The sequence below is a fragment of the Oncorhynchus tshawytscha genome, linkage group LG16 (genome assembly GCF_018296145.1).
Source record: "Oncorhynchus tshawytscha isolate Ot180627B linkage group LG16, Otsh_v2.0, whole genome shotgun sequence".
Classification (NCBI taxonomy): domain Eukaryota; kingdom Metazoa; phylum Chordata; class Actinopteri; order Salmoniformes; family Salmonidae; genus Oncorhynchus; species Oncorhynchus tshawytscha.
The window spans coordinates 78,343,849-78,359,848 of record NC_056444.1 but is presented as its reverse complement, the minus strand read 5'-3'; the positions used below and the strand labels follow the sequence as shown (position 1 = coordinate 78,359,848).

General features: G+C 44.1%; 1 protein-coding gene across 2 annotated transcripts in view; it reads left to right on the top strand.

Annotated features, from left to right (window-relative positions):
* The first annotated feature begins 639 nt into the window (after nucleotides 1-639).
* The window catches only part of plxnb1a (plexin b1a), an 88,723-nt gene continuing 73,362 nt past the window's right edge, over nucleotides 640-16,000 (top strand). The window contains exon 1 of one of the 2 annotated variants that reach the window (XM_024403464.2): nucleotides 640-885. The gene's annotated coding sequence lies outside the window, so the exon portion shown is untranslated. The remainder of the gene's footprint in view (nucleotides 886-16,000) is intronic. The other variant, XM_024403463.1, reaches the window with a different exon arrangement.

Below are 16,000 nucleotides of genomic sequence, written 5' to 3'. Positions count from 1 at the left end.
AGCCTCCTGGGGAACAGTGGGCACCGGCAGAATGACAGATTTTTTACTTTGTCAGCTTGGGGATTCAATCCAGCAACCTTTTGGTTACTGGCCCAACGCCATAACCACTAGGCTACCTGCACCCCAAAGGTAGACACATAGGTAGACGAAAATGGCTCATACACAATAAAGAATGAAAGTCATGCTATACAATTATTAGTGATAATCCAATCTGTTGTTTGTCTAAATGTGCTTACAGTCCCATTGGCAACCACCAGAGGAGGCTCATCTTACATAGGCCAACATCACAGAAATGCTGAGAGAGGATGATGTGATGTTATCCATTAATTGCCTCTTGTGTTACCACCTGGAACTGTGAATTCATACCATTCTTTGTTGTTGATAATTAAATATGTCTGTGGTGGTGACAATTACTAATATTCTGGGCAGGGTATACATAGCCTATTGGGAATCTGGTAAACCATTAAATAATTAAAAGTAGTGAAACAAATATGAATCATTTTTATTTATTTATTATTATTTAGCATGGAAGCTATTTGTAAAAATTAGACAAAACGTAGGCCTATGTCATACATTTACTGCGTTATCAAACCATAAAAACAGAAGATGCCCACTTGTTATGCCTAAAAAGAATTCTGCCACTCAGCTAGAGCTTGTTCGTTGTGGTAACTGTTCCTCTGAACTCCTCGTGCGCATAGCCAGGCAGATGGTCAGCTGTGGGGATGCTTAAAGACACAACGAATGTACCCACATAACAACGGACAAAGTGCTGCCAGGTAAAGAATAGGAAGGAGCACCTGAGTAAAACAAACGCACGCTTGGATTAAGTGGAGGTAGCGGTCCTACTTTTGGACCGAACAGACACTTTTTTTTTCGCTATTTAAGGTAAGAATACAGTTTGATAAGAGTGTATTTAAACAAATAATTCCTAGAAGTTGTCTGAAGTGCCTAATAAATATAATAGTGAAGAAACAAACTTGACAATTCAGACTACTAAACACATTTTAATGAAACTGCACTAGAATGGTTGTGCCGCTAGCTTGTGGTTACAAATCTAACCGATTTCCACATTCAGATAGGAAGGTGGCATGATTTGTTATAGCAGTAGCGTTGCCAGAAATTCGTTGGTGGGTGGGCCTGCAGAAATGTGGGTAAAGAAACATATGATTTTACCATGGTGCAAAGAGAAAAATGTGCAGTTCAATAGTTTATCTCATGCTATTCTACACATTTTGCCATGAGGCTTAGAGAAATGATGAATTTAAGCTACAATATAGGTGTGTTGACTGTGATAAAGACACTGGATCATGAGCTGTCTTGTTTGCTAAATGAGCAACTGAAGTAGGCAGTGCCATGGTGTATACAGCAATAGAAGCACAGTGACATATGCCTCAATGTGGTCATATTGGTGGCTTATTGGGGGTGTGACTTTCTTAGTTATTTTGGCCACCCTTCCCATGAGAATCAATGCCATTCCAATGCACTGCTTGCTATGAATTCTCTCTGATGGTGTTTACATGTTTAGGTAAAAAGACAAATAATGTCCCATTTGCAGATGTGGAAAACTACCCCCAGATAATAAATATTAAATTAACTTTATTGTATTGAGTGAGAAATGCCTCTTTCATTTGTGTAGATCTTTGTTTTTGGTTGCATTTTGTGAAGCGCTGTCATCTACTACATGTGGCCGAGTCACATTGAAAAAACTAGTTCCTGCAAAGATGTTGGGAAATGCAAGATGTCTGGCAGCTAAAATTGCGAGGTGATTCCTCACTTGGTGCAAAAAGTGGATTTGATATCTTTCTGAATATGTTTTTTGAAGTTCCGCCTGTAACTGGACACAGGCATTTTAATGAGACAAGAAAAGAAAGTAGTATTGACAAGAAAAGGTTAGTTGAACAATTGATGCCAGGATTTTCCCCTAGCTACGATGGAACAGTTCTATGGAAGAATTCACATTATCACTGTTACAATGTGTAGCTAGCCATATAGGTCCATTCTACTTTCTTGATGCAGGGATTGATCGAACCCACACATTTGGGCTCCACTGTCACCTGTTATACAGTACCGGATGTGTTGTGTGTTTCAAATGCCATTTTCACCTGCTGTCACATTTGGGCTCCACTGTCACCTGTTATACAGACAATTTTTATGCCATTCAGCAATGTGCGTTCGAGCTTTTTACCACTTCACAGCATCTGTGGAAAGGTGGCAAACGGTGCCACATTGAATGTCATGGCTGAAATAACCGAATCCACTAATTTGAAGGGGTGTCCACATACTTTTGCATATAGTGTATACTCTAACCCAAACCCTTACACTTAAGCCTTATCCTAATGCTAAACTTAGCCCTTACCCTAAACCATGTGGAACACCATTTGGGTCTTTGCTTGTTAAAAAAGATACAAGTCAAATAACACTATTTGACACGCCAAATAAGCTTGTTGACCGATCAGGATCTGAATATGACTGCACGTCTCAGAATAATTTAACATGTTCATACATTTAGTACGAGGGCACACGGTCTGTGAATGTATTGTAATGTTTTTTAAAATGGTATAAACTGCCTTAATTTTGCTGGACCCCAGGAAGTCAGTTCCCAATAATGGGAATCCATAATATATACAAATACATAGTAAATACACATTGATTACACTATCACTCATATTTCTTATGTCACAGAGATTCACTGATACATATGTTATGATGCTGGAAAAGTTGCCTTGCATTCCCGCCGCTGTGGCACAAGGCAAGCACACACTTCCCGAAGCACTGGGACAGTGCTGGTCAGAAAAAAAGCTAGCTAGCTGATGGATGCAAAAAAAATCCCCCTAAACATTGCAAAACGACATCATCTTTTTCAGAGGTGGAAAAAGTACACAATTGTCATACTAAGGTAAAGATACCTTCATAGAAAATTACTCAAGTAAAAGTGAAAGTCACCCAGTAAAATACTACTTGAGTAAAAGTCCAGAAGTATTTGGTTTTAAAAAAGTATATGTAATTGCTAAAATATCCTTAAGTATCAAAGTAAAAGTATAAATCATTTCAAATGTTTTATATTAAGCAAACCAGACATGTAACGATCCTCTTCCTGTGAATGACTGGACCAAGGCATAGCGTCAGACGTGTTCATGATATTTATTTATTAAAATCAGAACACTAGAACAAAAAACAACAAAGAGGAAAACAAACAGTTATGTAAGGAAACTAACAATACAGAAAACAACTACCCAAAAATCTGTCCGGAGCTGCCAGAGTCGCCCTCCTGTCCGGAGCTGCCAGAGTCGCCCTCCTGTCCGGAGCTGCCAGAGTCGCCCTCCTGTCCGGAGCTGCCAGAGTCGCCCTCCTGTCCGGAGCTGCCAGAGTCGCCCTCCTGTCCGGAGCTGCCAGAGTCGCCCTCCTGTCCGGAGCTGCCAGAGTCGCCCTCCTGTCCGGAGCTGCCAGAGTCGCCCTCCTGTCCGGAGCTGCCAGAGTCGCCCTCCTGTCCGGAGCTGCCAGAGTCGCCCTCCTGTCCGGAGCTGCCAGAGTCGCCCTCCTGTCCGGAGCTGCCAGAGTCGCCCTCCTGTCCGGAGCTGCCAGAGTCGCCCTCCTGTCCGGAGCTGCCAGAGTCGCCCTCCTGTCCGGAGCTGCCAGAGTCGCCCTCCTGTCCGGAGCTGCCAGAGTCGCCCTCCTGTCCGGAGCTGCCAGAGTCGCCCTCCTGTCCGGAGCTGCCAGAGTCGCCCTCCTGTCCGGAGCTGCCAGAGTCGCCCTCCTGTCCGGAGCTGCCAGAGCCGCCCTCCTGTCCGGAGCTGCCAGAGTCGCCCTCCTGTCCGGAGCTGCCAGAGTCGCCCTCCTGTCCGGAGCTGCCAGAGTCGCCCTCCTGTCCGGAGCTGCCAGAGTCACCCTCCTGTCCAGAGCTGCCAGAGTCTCCCTCCTGTCCGGGGCCGCTGCTACCTAAGTATGGTTCCCAATCAGAGACAACAATAGACAGTTGTCCCTGACTGAGAACCATACCCGGCCAAAAACAAAGAAATACAAAAACATAGAAAAAAGAACATAGAATGTCCACCCTAGTCACATCCTGGCCTAACCAACATAGAGAATAAAAGCCTCTCTATGGCCAGGGCGTGACAAGACGGCACAATTTTCTTGTTTTTTTAAATTTACAGATAGCCAAGGGTGTACTCCAACACTCAGACATAATTTAAAAATGAAAAATGTGTGTTTAGTGAGCTCGCCAGATCAGACTCAGTAGGGATGGCCAGGGATCTCTTCTTGGTAAGTGCATAAATTGGACAATTGTCCTGCCCTGCTAGGCAATCAAAATGTAACGAGTACTTTTGGGTGTCAGGGTAAATGTATGGAGTACAAAGTACATCATTTTCTTGAGAATGTAGTGTAGTAAAAGTTGTAAAAAATCGGAATATTAAAGTAAAGTACAGATACCCCAAAAAACGACTTAAGTATTACTTTAAAGTATTTTTACTTAAGTACTTTACACCACTGATTTTGCTAACTACAGAGCCTTCAGAAAGTATTCACACCTCTTAACTTTTTCCACATTTTGTTGTGTTACAGCCTGAATTTAAAATGGATTAAATGGCGATATGTTTTTTTTTGGTGACTTGCCTACATCCAATAGTAGTGATGCACCGATATTACATTTTTGCCCGATACCGATATCCGATATTTTCGTTTCCCAAAAAAACCTGATACCGAAAACCGATATTTAAAATTTTAGCAGCCTTTTAAGCATTCTATACAGTTAAATAGTTAACACACACACACATGGACGCAGTGGTCTAAGGCACTGCATCTCAGTGCAAGAGGCATCAGTACAGTCCCTGTTTCAAATCCAGGCTCTATCACATCCGGCTGTTTGTTCACCGGTAGGTCGTGCATCCCTACCCAATACCCCATAAAGTCAAAGTGGAATAATGATTTTCGAAATTTTTACAAATGAATAAAATATGAAAACTGTAAAGTATTCAACCCCTTTGTTGTGGCAAGCGTATATAAGTTCAGGAGTAATAATTTGCTTAACAAATCACATAATAAGTTGCATGAACTCACTCTGTGAGCAATAATAATGTTTAATATGATTTTTGACGGACTTCCTCATCTCTGTACCCACACATACAATTATCTGTAAGGTCCCTTAATCGAGCAGTGAATTTCAAACACAGATTCAACCACAAAGACCAGGGATGTTTTCCAATGCCTCACAAAGAAGGGCACCTGTTGGTAAATGGGTTAAAAATTATTTAATTCAAGAAAAACACCAGTATAAACACAATACTATGGTGCTTGAAAAATACCCGTAGCATGAAATAAACGGGCGTAATAACAAAACCCGGTAACAAATATACCAGCCGTCAGATACAGCCTTACAATAAAACAAACATGGGGGAAACCATCATGAACATGTAATAGGGGAATTGAAACCAGGTGTGTAAAAATCAAAGACAAAACAAATGGAAAATGAAAAGTGGATCGGTGATGGCTAGAAGGCCGGTGATGGCTAGAAGGCCGGTGACGTCGACCGCCGAACGTCGCTCGAACATGGAGAGGGACCGACTCCGGCGGAAGTCGTGACAGGAAAGATCTTAGAGACATGTAATCACTGCCAAAGGTGATTCTACAAAGTATTGACTGAGGGGTGTGAATTCTAAGTGACCCCAAATTAGTTAACACAACATGCCATTGAAAAACAGGAGTGATGGTTGCTGATAATGGGCCTCTGTACGCCTATGTTGATATTCCATCAAAAATATGCGGTTTCCAACTATAATAGTAATTTACAACATTAACAATGTCTACACTGTATTTCTGATCAATTTAATGTTATTTTAATGGACAAAACATTTCTTAGTTACCCCGGCAGTGTATGTAAATTTCATTTTCAGTACATTTGCTAAAATGTCTAAAAACATGTTTTCACTTCGTCATTATGGTGTAGATGGGTAAGAACAAATTACAATTAAATCCATTTTAATTCCACTTTGTAACACAACAAAATCTGGAGAAAGTCAAGGGGTGTGAATCATTTCTGAAGGCACTGTATCTAGCTAGGTGTCATCATCTAAAATACCCCTAATTTATAAAACAGTTTTTGTATTTGGGTGATGATGGTTGGACCCGGGCCAGTCAACCCACACTAGCCATGCTTATAACGACAACAGGGCTAGGTAGCTGGCTAGCTTTTTTAGTTATCTATACTGAACAAAAATAGAAATGCAACATGCAACAATTTCAAAGATTTTACCGAGTTACAGTTCATATGGGGAAATCAGTCAATTGAAATAAACTCATTAGACTGTAATCTATGGATTTCACATGAGTGGAAATACAGATACAGTAACTTTAGGGGCGTGGATCAGAAAACCAGTCAGTATCTGGTGTGACCCATTTGCCTCATGCCCCAGGATCTCATCACAATATCTCTGTGCATTCAAATTGCCATCAATAAAATGCAATTGTGTTTGTTGTCCATAACTTATGGCTGCCCATACCATAACCCCACCACCACCATGGGGCACTCTGTTCACAATATTGGCTTCAGCAAAACGCTCATCCACCAGATGGCGTACACATTGTCTGCGGTTGTGAGGCCAGTTGGACGTACTGCCAAATTCTTTAAAACGACATTAGAGGCGGCTTATGGTAGAGAAATGAACATTACATTCTCTGGCAACAGCACTGGTGGACATTACTGCAGTCAGCATGCCAATTCCACACTCCCTCAAGACTTGAGACATTTGTGGCATTGTGTTGTGTTACAAAACTGCATATTTTAGTGGCCTTTTATTGTCCCCAGCACAAGGTGCCCCTGTGTAATGTTCATTCTGTTTAATCAGCTTTTTGATATGCCACACCTGTCAGATGGATGGATTATGTTGGCAAAGCAGAAATGTTCATTGCACAACATTTTAAAGAAATAAGCTTTTTGTTCATATGGAAAATATCTGGGATCATTTATTTCAGCTCATGAAACATGGGACAAACACTTTACATGTTGCGTTCATATTTTTGTTGAATGTAGCTAGCTATCTAGTTATTTTCATGAACTGAAGTTCAATTTCAATAGGAGAACAACAAGTTGGTGCCTAGTCACATTCCTAAATTATTGCTAAGAATATTTACAATTATTGCAGTTTCTGGTCATTGTTCTCAGGCTGGTTGAATTGGTACTAGTTAGTTACCAAGCTAAAGCTAGCTAACTAGCTACCACAGAAGTTGCTAAAACATCTGTATTAAATACATTTGTGAGTGACTTTGTCATACTGCAAACCGAAGTCAACTTAGTAAGGAGAAAACCGACCTCCTGTTCCAAAACTGTAATCAATGTTGACAAAATGCTTGACTACTATTCTGTATTTTGACTAGCTAGGATGAATCAGGTGCAACTGCTTGGGATATGGCTGGCTGGCAGAAGAAGCAGGATCACCATCCTTTCTCCCCAGCCTGTAGTCTGGCTGTATGTCATGGAGAATGTTGGACTACCAAGCTAACATTTTTGATTTTGCTCGTTTGATCCTGATCTTATTTCAAATGCTCACACAGACGTTTTGTCATTCGGTTGAACAAATAATGGTTTATTACCAACGCGGTACTGTAAACACATCGTGGCCGGTGTGTGTGTGCTTGTTTACAGATTCTTTTGCTACTGACCTTAGTGGTGGCGCTTGGCTTGCTCATACAATTTCAGAGCACACGACATTCAAACTAAAAGCTTATTTGACACAAACAGTGTTAAATTAAACCTAGCCCTAACCCATACTTAACTCCTATCCTAACCCATACTTAACTCCTAAACCTAACCTTAACAGGCAGTTTTTTATCAACCGATAGTTTGCTGATAGTATGGCCATCTGTCGATCATCTATATGGGACCATCCAAATAAAGTGTTTAAAAAAGATGTGTGTGTGTGTGTATATATATATATATATATATATAATTAACCATCATTTTTTAACCTAGCCCAGTGACATCACTAGCAGAAGACTATAGTAAAATGGCCATGAGCATGACCTTCGATCTCTTACACACTCTTTCACTTGTTTTGCTGTTCAAAACCCAGACAGACATTCTTGAATAGCAGGCCATCTGCTAGTCCAAGTGCACGATATCTCATTACCCTCAGATCACTGTGTAAAAGTGTGGATTGATGTGATTGGTTGGCAAGGGGGAGCAGAGTCTCATTTGCCTCTTAGACACAATGTCTGGTAAAAATGTGTTTTTTTTTACCCCCTTTGTCATCATATCCATGTGATGGTTACAGTCTTGTCCCATCGCTGCAACTCCCGTACGGACTTGGGAGAGGCGAAGGTCGAGAGCCGTGCGTCCTCCGAAACACAACCCCGCCAAGCCGCACTGCTTCTTGACACAATGCACGCTTAACCCAGAAGCCGCACCAATGTGTCAGAGGAAACACTGTACACCGGGCAACCGCGGCAGCTTGTATGCGCCCAGCCGCCGCTAGAGTGCGATGGGACAAGGACATTCCGGCCGGCCAAACCCTCAATAACTCAGACAATACTGGGCCAATTGTGTGTCGCCTCATGGTTCTCCCGGTGACGGCTGGCTGCGACACAGCCCAGTATCGAACCAGGATCTGTAGTAACGCAACTAGCACTGCGATGCAGTGCCTTAGTACACTACACCACTCAGGAGGCCCTGGTAAAAGGCTTTATCATTTGTGTGGGTGGCTTCCACTCAGGCCATCTTTGCTTCCTCTAAAAACCCTGCCATCTGATTGGTTGAGAATTGCGGGCTCACTTTCCTTGGCTGGCAATGGGCACCACCTGGGATAAGTCTCCGATTTGGATTGCTGTGTGCTTTTGATCATGTCTTCGAAACTGTCTGCCTATTTGGTCCATAGGCCTACGTCAAGTTTGCAGGTAACAGGGATGAAAACATCTAATGTTGTAGACACTTGGACCTCTCAAGCAGACTGCAGGCACTGGGACCTCTCAAATAGACAGCAGGCTATGGGACCTCTCAAACAGACTGCAGGCTCTGGGACCTCTCAAACAGACTGCAGGCTCTGGGACCTCTCAAACAGACTGTAGGCACTGGGACCTCTCAAGGGGAACTGTAAGCACTGGGACCTCTCAAACAGACTGAAGGCTGTGGGACCTCTCAAACAGACTGTAGGCTCTGGGACCTCTCAGGCACACTGCATGCACTGGGACCTCTCAAACAGACTGCAGGCTCTGGGACCTTTCAAACAGACTGCAGGCTCTGGGACCTCTCAGGCACACTGCATGCACTGGGACCTCTCAGGCACACTGCATGCACTGGGACCTTTCAGGCACACTGTAGGCACTGGAACCTCTCAAGGGGAACTGCAAGCACTGGGACCTCTCAGGCTGACAGGAGGGCCCTAGGACCTCTCAGGAGGTCTGCAGGCACTAGGACTTCTCAGGCAGATGAAATTAAACACTTCAACAACAGTTCCTATATCATTCTTGCTTTGTGACTGATGCTTCTGTAAAAAGCTATTTTTACAAGCAATAGAAGGGTGGCTGTCATCTACAGGCTACACAGAGAGGGTGTTTTGATTGATAACAGTCACATGTTACGGATGTAGGCTAACCCCTTTGATTTTATCAACATGAGAACAAGCAGACAGAGGAGAGATTTTTGTCGGCCCTTTTGAAATAGGAGTAGGGGGTTACCCAGAGTGACTGTTGCAAACAAGTATGTCCTGAGATCATAAAAAGTAGCTGTTCACATGTAACATGACCATTAATGGTGCGTTTGACATTTTTTTGGCCCTGCCCAACTGGTCTAGCCATTCCTCCTCATCCTCTTCAGACTCGTTGTGTAGACTTGTATGCTAGGCCCCAGAGACACAGGGGATTGACATCTTGGATTGGTGGAGATCCAAGCCACAGTACAAGTGTAGCATTGCACAGGGGATTGACACTTGTCTTCCTCTGTATCAGCAGTAGATGTATCTAAAGTAATTATTCTCACAGTGGAACAAACACTAGCGCAGCCCTAGATGACAGAGACGTGGCAATAGAAAGAGAGAGGGTCAAAGAACCCCAAGCATATCTAGACAGAATGGCACATCTTCTACTTCAAGAAAGATTAGTTGGGGAGAAGATGGGCAACTTGATATTTGGGGGATGGATGGCAGATCTGAGAGGTTGGTGATTGGAAGGAGGTATTTGGGGCTTCCACCCCATCAGTCACTCTAGCAGCAGCAGCTGCTCTGGTCTCATGGTGCATTCTTGCGCTGAGGCTGTGCTTTTTGATGGTATGGAAGGTTGACCAGGGGGCACTAACCAGGGGACATTAACCAGGGGGTACTAACCAGGGGGCACTAACCAATGAGCACTAACCAGGGGGCACTAACCAGGGGGCACTAACCAGTGGGCTCTAACCAGGGAGCTCTATCCAGGGTGCACTAACCAGCGGGCTCTAACCAGGGGTATCTAACGATGGGGCTCTAACCAGGGGACTCTAACCAGGGGACTCTAACCAGGGGGCTCTAACCAGGGAGCTCTAGCCAGGGGTATCTAACCAGGGAGCTCTAACCAGGGAGCTCTAGCCAGGGGTCTCTAACCAAGGAGCACTAACCAGGGAGCTCTAGCCAGGGGTATCTAACCAGGGGGCTCTAACCAGGGAGCACTAACCAGGGAGCTCTAGCCAGGGGTATCCAACCAGGGAGCTCTAACCAGGGAGCACTACTTTGGACATACTGCTCAGAACATCACTGTGAGAAATATTTAAGGAATATTATAAGTATTGAAATATAATGTCTGCTTATTGTTTGTAGCACTTATGGTGTTTTAACAGTCAAAAGGTTTTGATCTGATTTGATACAATTACGTAATATTATGTCTACCACAATGTGATGTCACTGATTATGATGAACATACATCCTGCTGTTTTGGTAATTACATCTGTCAGTCAGACCTGTTGCTACTTGCACTGCACAGGGGAGTGTACATTATGGTTACTATGTAGATCTCAGAAGCAGCCGACTCCCTGTCTGCTCTTCTTCGCATCACTAAGCCCACCCAGGATGGGGTATTCATTATCTAAAGCTAACACATATGAAAGCTCTGCATAGTTTCCTTCTTGTTAGGCAAAAGGGTCTCTTCATGCCCTCTGCTTTCATGTCTCCCCTCTCTTTCATGGTTCCCCTCTGCTTTCATGGTTCCCCTCTCCTTCATGGTTCCCCTCTGCTTTCATGGTTCCCCTCTCCTTCATGGTTCCCCTCTGCTTTCATGGTTCCCCTCTCCTTCATGGTTCCCCTCTGCTTTCATGGTTCCCCTCTCTTTCATGGCTCCCCTCTCCTTTATAGCTCCCCTCTCTTTCATGGTTCCCCTCTGCTTTCATGGTTCCCCTCTGCTTTCATGGTACCCCTCTGCTTTCATGGCTCCCCTCTCCTTCATGGCTCCCCTCTCCTTTATAGCTCCCCTCTCCTTCATGGCTCCCCTCTCCTTCATGATTCCCCTCTCTTTTATAGCTCACAGCCCCTCTCTTTCATGGCTCCCCTCTCCTTCATAGCTCCCATGGCTCCCCTCTTTCACAGCTCCCCTCTCTTTCATGGCTCCCCTCTCCTTCATGGCTCCCCTCTCCTTAGCTCCCCTCTCTTTCATGGCTCCCCTCTCCTTCATGGCTCCCCTCTCCTTAGCTCATGGCCCCTCTCTTTCATGGCTCCCCTCTCCTTCATGGCTCCCCTCTCCTTCATGGCTCCCCTCTCCTTCATAGCTCCCCTCTCCTTCATAGCTCCCCTCTCTTTCATGGCTCCCCTCTCCTTCATGGCTCCCCTCCTTCATGGCTCCCCTCTCTTTCATGGCTCCCCCTCTCTCCCCTCCTTCATGGCTCCCCTCTCTTTCATGGCTCCCCTGGCTCTCTGTCATGGCTCCCCTCTCTGTCATGGCTCCTTTCATGGCTCCCCTCTCCTTCATGGCTCCCCTCTCCTTCATGGCTCCCCTCTCTTTCATGGCTCCCCTCTCTGTCATGGCTCCCCCCTTTCATGGATCCCCTCTTTCATGGCTCTTTCCCTCTCCTTCATGGCTCATGGCCCTCTCCTTCATGGCTCCCCTCTCTTTCATGGCTCCCCTTTCCTTCATGGCTCCCCTCTCCTTCATGGCTCCCCTCTCCTTCATGGCTCCCCTCTCCTTCATGGCTCCCCTTTCCTTCATGGCTCCCCTTTCCTTCTTGCAAGTCACTGTGTGGAAGTTGGAACACACACCGGCTGCTGATCCTCCTCTGAGGCTGTGTCCATTTGATTTGGCTTCCTAATGAATAGTTGTAAGCATCTTCTGTGTTTTGCTTACCCATGATGAGCTTTATCGTCTCCTGGCTAATCTAGGGACAGTGCTTATGTTCTATAACCTCCCTGGCGTCTGGTCTGGTGATGGACGGGTTGAAGATAAGCCTCCCTGGGGTCTTCCCATACCATAACCCCACCACCACCATGGGGCACTCTGTTCACAATATTGGCTTCAGCAAAACGCTCATCCACCAGACGGCGTACACATTGTCTGCGGTTGTGAGGCCAGTTGGACGTACTGCCAAATTCTCTAAAACGATGTTGGAGGTGACTTATGGTAGGGAAATGAACATCACATTCTCAGGCAACAGCACTGGTGGACATTACTGCAGTCAGCATGGCAATTGCACACTCCCTCAAGACTTGAGACATCTGTGGCATTGTGTTGTGTTACAAAACTGCATATTTTAGTGGCCTTTTATTGTCCCCAGCATAAGGTGCCCCTGTGTAATGATCATGCTGTTTAATCAGATTTTTTATGTGCCACACCTGTCAGATGGATGTATTATCTTGGCAAAGCAAAAATGTTCATTGCACAAAATTTGAGAGAAATAAGCTTTTTGTTCATATGGAAAATATCTGGGATCTTTTATTTCAGCTCATGAAACATGGGACAAACACTTTACATGTTGCGTTCATATTTTTGTTGAATGTAGCTAGCTATCTAGTTATTTTCATGAACTGAAGTTCAATTTCAATAGGAGAACAACAAGTTCGTGCCTAGCTAATAATTCGTCACATGGATTCCTAAATTATTGCTAAGAATATGTACAATTATTGCAGTTTCTGGTCATTGTTTTCAGGCTGGTTGAATTGGTACTAGTTAGGTACCAAGCTAAAGCTAGCTAACTAGCTACTCTAGAAGTTCCTAAAAACATTTGTGAGTGACTGCAAACCGAAGTCAACTTAGTAAGGAGAAAACCAACCTCCTGTTTCAAAACTGTCATCAATGTTGACAAAATGCTTGACTACTATTCTGCATTTTGACTAGCTAGGATGAATCAGGTTGAAGATAAGCCTCCCTGGGGTCTGGTCTGGTGATGGACGGGTTGAAGAGAACCCTCCCTGGGGTCTGGTGATGAACGGGTTGAAGAGAACCCTCCCTGGGGTCTGGTCTGGTGATGGACGGGTTGAAGAGAACCCTCGCTGGCGTCTGGTCTGGTGATGGACGGGTTGAAGAGAACCCTCCCTGCTGTCTGGTCTGGTGATGGACGGGTTGAAGAGAACCCTCCCTGGGGTCTGGTCTGGTGATATACAGGTTGAAGAGAACCCTCCCTGGGATCTGGTCTGGTAGTGAGCAGTTTGAAGAGGAGCACTGTCTGGAGACCAACCTATTAGGCACAGACGTCAATTCAATGTCTATTCCACATTCGTTCAGCATCATTTCATTGAAATGACTTGAAAACCATATTTATTCAACCAGTGTGTCCTCAGTGGGAAGTTACTGGCTTTTTGTTGTTCTTTCTCTGGTCTTTGGAAACAGGTGATTTTAGAGACTGAGGAAACAAGGACAGACACACATAGAGAACAACCAAGGTCGCAACTTTCACTGGGGACATGTCCCACCCCACCCCTCCCCCCACATCTGAAATTGCATTTTTGTCCCCCCCACCCCTCCCCCACATTCTGAAATTGCATTTTTGTCCCCCCACCCCTCCCCCACATTCTGAAATTGCATTGCTGTCCTCCCCATAGTTGTATCATTGGAATGTGATATGAAACTAGGCAGCGGTGTGCTTTAGGACCACTCGGACATCACCGAGAGTCAGTTAGGCTGTTTGGAGTGTTTATCCGAAAAATAATTATGCACCTCCCCACAATTTATGCCCCTCCCCACTTCTAAAACCAAAGTTGCGCCCCTGGAAAACACCAAGAGCTTTCAGGTGGTATGATAGGTTAATAAATAATTATTCTGGAATAAAATATTCTTATTGGCTGTTTTTACACTGTATTCTGGTGTCATCACATTCTATGCTGTATTCCGTCAAGGCTTTATATGAAGGCAGTTAAAGTTCTACAGTGAATGTCAATTAATAATGTCCCTATGATCCACGTTGACACTGTTGACATTTATTCAAAATGGTAAATTAAGCTTTAATGCGTGTTGGTGTCAGCTGAAAATGCCCCCTCTATCATGCCTCTCTTCAGTCACATGGGAAGCCCCAGAAGTGGAAGGGGTGGTTATTGTGCCCTAGTGGAGCAGCCTCCCTCTCTCTGGACACTTGCCTGTGAGCCCAGCTGAGCTATGCATGTTGTCAATCCCAGTTGTTAGCGTTCCCTTGCTAAAAGACATCCCTGTAGTAGAATCTTGTGGTCTCGACTTTAAATGACATCACTGACAAATGGCGTTTATGCAGTAAGGCATCAAGTTATATTCACACAAGTAATGACTAAAACCAGTCTATGATCAATTTGAACATTTGAACATTTGAACATCTGAACATTTGTCAGGTGTGTTTTTTGGGGGGGGAATTGATTGATCAAACATAAACCTCCAAGTGTCTTCATCTTATCCATTTGTCAATCGAGTTAATGGATATGGGATTACTGCACTTGTACAGAGTGGTGTATTGCAAAGTCAGCTTGGCTTCTCACAATTTTTTTGTTTCTCATCTTAATTAGTAGGGAATGAGATTTGGAGAGAGTCTGGGTAGATAGGAGATCGCTTTTATCCCCTTTACCTCAGACAATGAGATTGGGGAAGAGGAACTCTGCACTGGAAACAAAGGCTGAGTCTTGCACCATTGTCAAGCTGCTTTACTCTCTCTCTCTCTACTTCCTATATCTAACTGCCTGAAGCACATTGACAGGTTGTGATAACTCCTCCTTAATGATGTAACTAGCTACCCTGTGGCTCAATATTGGAATATAGTGCTAATATTTAAATTAACTCCCTGCCTTGCCAAGTTGTTTTGGAGGGTGGTTTCAGTATCGTCATAGGAATTGCTATGAGATGCTCCACAGAGAGTTTCATGTTTAGATATTAGTTATGTCCCTTGATTAAGGAAAAAGTTAGAGTAATTAATTTTAAGTTGAACTCTGGCTTGGTTTAAAGATTAGATTATAATGCCACAGGCACCCAGTCTTGATGTGTCACGCCCTGGTCTTAGTATTTTGTGTTTTCTTTATTATTTTGGTCAGGCCAGGGTGTGACATGGGTTATTTATGTGGTGTGTTTTGTCTTGGGGTTTTTGTAGGTCATGGGATTGTGGTTAGTGGGGTTGTCTAGAATAGTCTATGGCTGTCTGGAGTGGTTCTCAATCAGAGGCAGGTGTTTATCGTTGTCTCTGATTGGGAACCATATTTAGGCAGCCATATTCTTTGAGTGTTTCGTGGGTGATTGTTCCTGTCTCAGTGTTTGTTTGCACAAGATAAGGCTGTTTAGGTTTTCACGGTACGTTTATTGTTTTGTATTGTTCGTGTTTATCTTTTATTAAACATGAATCGAAATAACCACGCTGCATTTTGGTCCACCTCTCCTTCACCGGAAGAAAACCTTAACATGATGCTCAGCCCAATCTGGCCCAAACTGGCTATGTCTCTACAACATTTGGGTCACCCAATAACTGATTGACCAGTTTGTTTAGATATTTAGAGGGGGAAAACTCAGCAACAAGGAAAGCAAGATAACAAAAAATATTTATATGTTTTTGTCTTTGCATGTTTTTGAACAATTTTGACCTTAGGGCTCAGAGTCAAAGGCAAGTAATTGACTTCAC